The following is a 7,219-nucleotide window of genomic DNA, read 5'->3' as shown; positions in this document are numbered from 1 at the left end:
TTTACTCACAGAAGGTTCTATACCATTTTATTTAGCAGATTTAATTTTTATAAACATTTTTTCAAAGCAAATTAGGATAGGACTATTTAAGGCATTGTTTGAAATAGTCATTAGTAAACGCCTGAAAACAGTTACTAGGCAGTGCCATGTCTAAAGGTTACTTAAGCAAGCAGAAAAGTTGGTGACAAAAACGAACAAACAAACAATCTGATTTTTATCTCTCATACTCTTGAAACAGGACAGGACAGGATGAGATGGCCACACCAGCTAATCACTGAGGCCACAAGTGGTAGCTAAAGTGAATCAGAACTTTCTACTCTGTTTGGGACCTCTGCTCTACTCCCTCAACAAAAAGGAAGTTTTTTCAATAAGGCTTTCATTTCTCCTCTCAGCTGGACATAATACTTCAAGAAGTGGCTTTTACTATTCAGACATCTCTTCCAGGACTCTTAGTTCCTTCTACTTTTTCTTTTTGGTAGTGTGTCACTGTCCCCATCTCCAGCCTTGCTCCCATGTTCTAACAGAGTTTTGGGCATTTTAATCCTTCTTATTCTTCTGTTTTTCAACTGGGAAAGTCCTGCTGGGGTCTCATTGCTTCCACTCTCACTATCCTGCTTCCTTTATATGGATTTTACTGCTTCAGCTGCTGAGGGGCTTGTACCACTTCAGTAACCAGTGCTTTCTTGCCAGAATTACTATCGTCAATGCACTCCTGCTTCCAGGTGGCAGGGGTATTGTCTGTGGGTTTGCCATGCTTGTCCAGAAAGGCCTGCTTGATCACCATCCTCCAAGTTGTCTTTGGACCTAAACTCCACTTGTGAAGATAAGAATCTATTTCCATGATCACCCCTTTATAATCCTAGCTACTATACCATGGTCACAGGTAGAAATCACTACTGTAGTCATCAATACAGAAGCCCTGCAGATACCTTCCCCTAAGTGGTAGTGACCACAACCTTCTGGTTGACCTCAATGCCATGAACTCATCTTGAAAATCACAAGAATGCATGATCTTGGTCCCATAACAGATTGCATTCACTGCACTGTCTTTCATAACCAAACATTTATTGAGATATCAATGGCTTTTCCAACGGGTACACAATACTCCCTGAAAGTAATTCTGTTCCTGATGGTTATCATACAGCCACTGAGCATCAAGTACATCACACATTGTCACCATGTGGTCCTTTTCACTCAGGACTCCAGAACATACTCTCAAAAGTTCCTGCATCTGACCATTGACTTCCAGTAACAAGACAAGGTGTAAACATAGCATTTGAATGTAGGTGCCAGCTTTACAGCACACCCAAAAGATTCCAAATCTTCTTTCAGGTTCATATTCCACCATTTTGCTCTCATAGATAGCTGTCTCTTTAAAGCAGCAATAAGTGGGAGTTATTGTAACAGGGTACCTGTCAGTCTAGGGCCCGAGAAAGCTGAGTATCCACTTCAGTAGCATTGTGCAGCAGGACAATTCCAACATACTCTTTGCCTGCACACTGTTGTGATTTCACCAAGTGAATGGCTTGTTCAGTGCACACAATTAAACAACCAGTCACTTTGGGATCCAGTGTGCCACTGTGGCCTGTCTTCTTTACCCAAAGAATTCATCGGATCCAGGTTACTTCATCATGGAAGGAGGGGTTAGAGGGCTTGTCAAGATTAAAGAAACCTGTGGCTTCCCCTCTTTAGAAGATTTGAGCCACAAGGAATAAGTGTGTAATGCATTGTCCTTATATTAACTTATCAAAATTCTTTTGTAATAAGGACCATTGAGAAGTGTCCAATTAAACCACTTTGAATTCTGGTTTAATAAGAAATTCTTCAGCATGTTGAATTTCAGCTACATCTTCTTGTAATGGCTTTTGGTCTTTTTTCTTCTTATGCTTATTTGGGAAAGTAAGTAGTTTGTGAGGCCAAACACTAAGATGGCTTGGCTGGTAAATGACATGTGTTGGCTTCCCTTTGGTTCTCCACATGGCTTATGCATGAATCATCTGGTCCTGCACTGTGAGCATTCTGCCTGATATACTGCAAGCTAAGAGCTGCAGCCTCCTACAGTCTGAGACCTGTCAGGTCGCACCACTCTATACTAGTCTTTATAAGTCTGGCTCATTTTACTTAACATTATAACTTCCAACGCTATCCATTTTCATGGAAACAGTTCAGTTTTGTTCTTCTTTATTGTTATGATACTCTTTTTTTTCCATTAGTAGACACCTCCCTGAGGTGTATAAGGAAGTTTTCTCTACATTTCTCTCAGAATTTGATATTTTTCCCTGATACATATTCTGACTGGGCTCCTATAATAGATCTCAATGTAATTTTTCTTTAAAAGATGTTTAAATTTTTATCATAGATTTAATTGCCATTTTTATCACTATTTTGAAAAGTAGTATTGCTTCAATTATTTCATGAATATATTGACTGGACTGCTGATTATTTAATAATTTAATAATTTATTTAATAATTTAAGTTCTTTATTTATTCTAGATGTTATTATTCTATCAGATCAATCACTGGCAAATATTTTCTCCCATCTCATAGACTGACTGTTTACTCTGTTACTCTATTTTTGAAAATGAGGAAGCTTTTAATTTTTTATTACTTCTATTTTTTTACAGTCCAGCCATTATCCCCCTCCCAGTCCACCCTCCCACAGTTCCTTATCCTATTCCTCCTCCTGTCTCCAAGAGGATGTCCCCTGGCCCCTACTCTGATCCCCTGCCAGGCCTTCCTAAGCCCTGGGGCCTCAAGTCTCTCCATCGTTAGGCACATCTTCTCCCATTGAGGCCAGACGAGGCAGTTCTCTGCTGTATATGTGTCAGAGGCATGTATGCTCCCTGGTTAGAGGCCAAATGTCTGAGAGATCTCAGGGGTCCTGGATAGTTGAGACTGCTGGTCTTCCTATGGGGTCACCCTCCTCTTCAGCTTCTTACAAGATTTCCCTAATTCAACCACAGGGGTCCTGCCTGTGTCTCAGTAAGCTGCTTGTTGGGCCTCTCAGAGGGCAGCCATGCTAGGCTCCTGTCTGTAAGCACACAATAATGTTAGTAATAGTGTCAGACCTTGAAGCCTTCTCTTGGGATGGATCCCAATTTGGGCTAGTCACTGGACCCCTTTTCCCTCAGTCTCTTCTCCATTTTTGTCCGTGCAGTACTTTTAGACAGGAACAATTCTGGGTCAGAGTTTTTAACTGTGGGATAGCAACCCTTTCACTCCACTTGATGCCCTGTCTTTCTACTGATGGTAGACTCTATGAGTCCCCTCTCCTCACTGTTGGGTACTTTATCTAAGGTTCCTTCTTTTGATTTCAGAGAGTTTCTTAACTCCAAGCAACCTCAATAGTTAATTATCTTTCTTGTGGTAAATTTTAATTGCTTTATTTTCCTTAAAACGCAAACAGATTTCCTTGATATTTTCCTATATTATTTTGCCTTAATCCTCCCCTACCCAATGCCCTTTCCCATTCCCCAGACTATCCATCCTAATTCATAACTTTTATGGGTAGCCAGACTCTTTCTCAGGCCATTCTTGTTGTTGCTAAATGGACCTAAGAACAAAATGGTCATGCTGGCATATTTAGAGGCTATATCTTTACAAAATGGACTTTCTTTCACCAAGCCTGAAATGGCACAGCTTCTGCTTAGTGAAGGGACTGCCCAGAAGTGACAACTCCACTAAGCTGCCAAAATGGAACCATCTTCTGTGGTATAGTCAACAGCCTGGTTGTAGGTTGTATGCACTCAGCCATTTATATTGTAAAAACAGCATCGTGATGCCCTTACTGGAATAGATACTTACTCTGCTTTCAGACTTGACTTTCCTCCATGCAATGTTTCTGCCAAAATAACCAACCATAGGCTTTTAAAGCTCTTTAATCACCATCACGGAGCTGCATACAGCACTATTTCAAACCAAGGAATTCACTTCACAGCCAAAGAAGTGCATCAGTGAGGCCATGTTCATAAAATTAACTGATTTTAGTACATTTCCCACTACTCTGAGCTTGCTTGAGAAAACAGTGGGGTGACTTATTAATGACACAGATACAGACCAAATAGTTGACAGTATTCCCTAGGAGTATGGAGGCCTGAAGAAAAGTTTTCCTCAGAATGCTGTGTATGGGTTCTGTTTCATCTATGCAGGACTCAAAGTCCCAGAGTTTAAAGTGTAGAGATGGGCATAATTTCACTTACTATTAGCCCTAGATTTCCAATATAAAATGTTTTGTTTCCTATCTTTTCGACCACATGTTTTCCTGGCCCATATGATGTGAATCCAGAAAAAAAAAAAAAAAAGTCTTTTGGTTAAGGTACAGAACAATTCTATTGTCCTGGAAGCTAAGCCTCTCCTCTGGCAACTTCTGGTTTCTGATGTCATTAAGTCAATAGGCTATAAAGGAATAACAGTGTTAAGAGGGGTGATTGATCTAAACTCTTAGAAGGAAATTGGACTGCTTCTCTACATGGAAAAGCAATAGAGAAGATTATATCTGGAATGCAGGAGCCACTTTAGAACATCTCTTGATATTATCATACCTTTGTGATTGATAAAAGGGAAAAGGGAACAACTCTTAACCGAGGCAGAATGACAAAGAGCACCGACATTTCAGGGATGAAAGTATAGTTCACCCTTCTAATAAAAGAACCAATACTTGCTGAAGTGGAAAGTTGGAGGAAATACAGAATGGGAAGTATAGAAATGTATTCATAAATGCCACTTATAGAAATAGGATACAATGCCACTTGTAGAAATAATTATTTATTTGAAAAAAATATTTCTGTCCTATTTTTTATTAACATGATTCTCCATACATAAACAGTATTAAGCTAAAATCTGAGCTTTCCTGTATTGACTGAGATGATATCAGTGGTAAAACATAAATTGGTGTTATCATAATTAACTTATGAGATAATAGAAGGCTAAATATTCCTCAAGGGAATGAGCTATGTACTATAAAATATAAATGCTGTTTGTGATTGTATGTGAGATAGCTATGTTATGTTAAACAGACTTATGCACATTTTCTTCTTTTCATTTGGAAATTAAGAATTGCTTCGCTCTCCGGTCGAGTCAACTGGACAAGCCGAGAGGCTTAAAAGTCACTCATGAGACAAAAGAGTTTCAAGGAAGCTCTCCTCCTGGAGTCTAGCGTTCCTTACTCATACAGTAATTTTTCACTTCTGCGTTCCATTTCCGTGTTAGTCTAGTATATGGATCCACGTGCCCTCCTTCAATATTTTCCTATCATAAGTGCCTTTTAAGATTGAATTCTGACATAGCTAAAGCCGTCCGCCAGTGTTCCAACAGTCCTAGTTCGTCCTTAGCAAGACCTTGGGCTCGGAATTCAGTACTGCCCCTGGTATTACACTATCTCTTTGAGTAAAAGTTAGGTCACTGCCCTTCACAGGAATCTACCATCACCTAGGAAGAAAGAAGTTTCTGACCGTAGGGGAAACCAGAATAGATGCTTAGAATTATAGCTGAGTTACACCTATTTACAGGAATTTACTATGGTTTAGGAAGCAGATCGGGCTGTGGTTTCAGAGTATTGCATTATTCATGAGATGGTTAGCTAGAACGGAACTCCCTAGTTAGAACCATGACTTGGGTGTGAAAGCCCTTGCCCTAGGAGTGAAAAGTTCTCACACCTGGCTTCTAAGACTATAGCTGACTTTAGATAGGGCTGACTTTGTCTCAATTATTTTATTGCCCAGTTCCTTCCGATCTTTGCGTTTTCATTCCTCTGTTCTGTGTAAGAGTCATTAAGCATCCAGTTCCTCATTTTGTACCTTGCGGGTATGTCACCCAACTTCCTTATTGTCTTCTGTATAAAAAGTCTGATGCTCGAGTTGTAAAATTACACTCAGATTCCACACGAACTCTCCTGTGTGTGTCTGTTTGTCGCTCATCCACGCTTTGCCCACCCGCATCGAGAGACCCCGTTCCACGCAGACACAGGGACCCAGAGGGTCTGCAGCAAAGCATGATATAAGGTGATGTGTCTAAGTGCCAGCTTAATAAGTCATGGGTTTGTGATGGTTCACTGTTGACTTGACAGCATGTGCAATCATGTAAGTCAAAAGTCTTTGCATACTCTGGTGAAGAATTTACTTGATCAGATTATTTGAATGAGGAAGAACCACCACAAATTGGGCTGCACCCTCTGGTGGCAGATCAGATAAAATGCGGGGACAAAACCTTTGTTTTAGTAGGACAAACCATGCTTGTTAGCTGTAGCTAAAAAAACAGCTGTAATAAATAAAAAACAAATAAAAAATAAAAAAATACTTCTGGGAAGTATTTTTTCAGAGTCAGTGCACAGGAACTATAGCATGGAGGAGGCCAAGGCTGAATATGCAACTGATAGCTGAGCTTGACCCATTATATTGATTTTGAAGGCATGAAGAGTTCATATAGAAGAGCTAAAGATAGGCTCTGGCAGAAGATAGGAGACACTATTGGCGAAGGTGCAGCTCAGTTGCAATGGAGAAGCCAATACTGAAGGGGTTAATGAATAGAAGCTGTTGTATGAAACCACAAGAAAGCAGGAAGGCCATTGAAAATTCCATTGCAGGGGAGACACCAGGATATTAGATTTGCCAAATCTGTGAGACATCCTTCAAGAAAAGGAGCAGGAAAAAAATGGATGTGGCCTGACCACATAAAACAACCTGTGTGTGGTGCCTGTGGCAGAGCCACAAGAGTAGAACTCTCAATGACCTCTGGAGCCCAGAATTTTGTCAGTTGTCAAACTCTGAGCTACAGGATCTTAGAGCTACAATGCTGAACTTGAACTTTGGTTTTACTTAAATGTGGTTGTTTTATGCTGTTGATCTTCTCTCTTAGAGTAAGAAATTGGTAAACTTGTTTTTATTTTTCTGTTTTGCAAAAGCCTTTGCTTAAAAGACCTTAAAATTTATATTTTATTTTATTTTGTGAATTTTTTCATATTGAATTTGTTTATTTATCTTTTCAAGTCCCTCTCTCTGTCTTTTGCACAGCTACTCTTATTTTTTAACTTTTTCTAAATTTTTATTAGGTATTTTCTTCATTTACATTTCAAATGCTATCGCGAAAGTTCCCTATACCCTCCCCACACTCTGCTCCCCTACCAACCAAATCCAACTCCAAGGGCCCTGGTGTTCCCCTGTACTGGGGCATATAAAGTTTGCAAGACCAAGGGGCCTCTCTTCCCAGTGAAGGCTGACTAGGC

The 7,219-nt window shown here is 39.9% G+C and overlaps 1 pseudogene; it reads right to left on the bottom strand.

Annotated features, from left to right (window-relative positions):
• Nucleotides 1-423: 423 nt before the first annotated feature.
• LOC110305965 lies at nucleotides 424-1,990 on the bottom strand (annotated as a pseudogene).
• Nucleotides 1,991-7,219: the final 5,229 nt, after the last annotated feature.

This window comes from Mus caroli, chromosome 2, assembly GCF_900094665.2.
Source record: "Mus caroli chromosome 2, CAROLI_EIJ_v1.1, whole genome shotgun sequence".
NCBI classification, from domain to species: domain Eukaryota; kingdom Metazoa; phylum Chordata; class Mammalia; order Rodentia; family Muridae; genus Mus; species Mus caroli.
The sequence above is the reverse complement of the archived record's forward strand: the minus strand, read 5'-3'. Positions and strand labels throughout refer to the sequence as shown.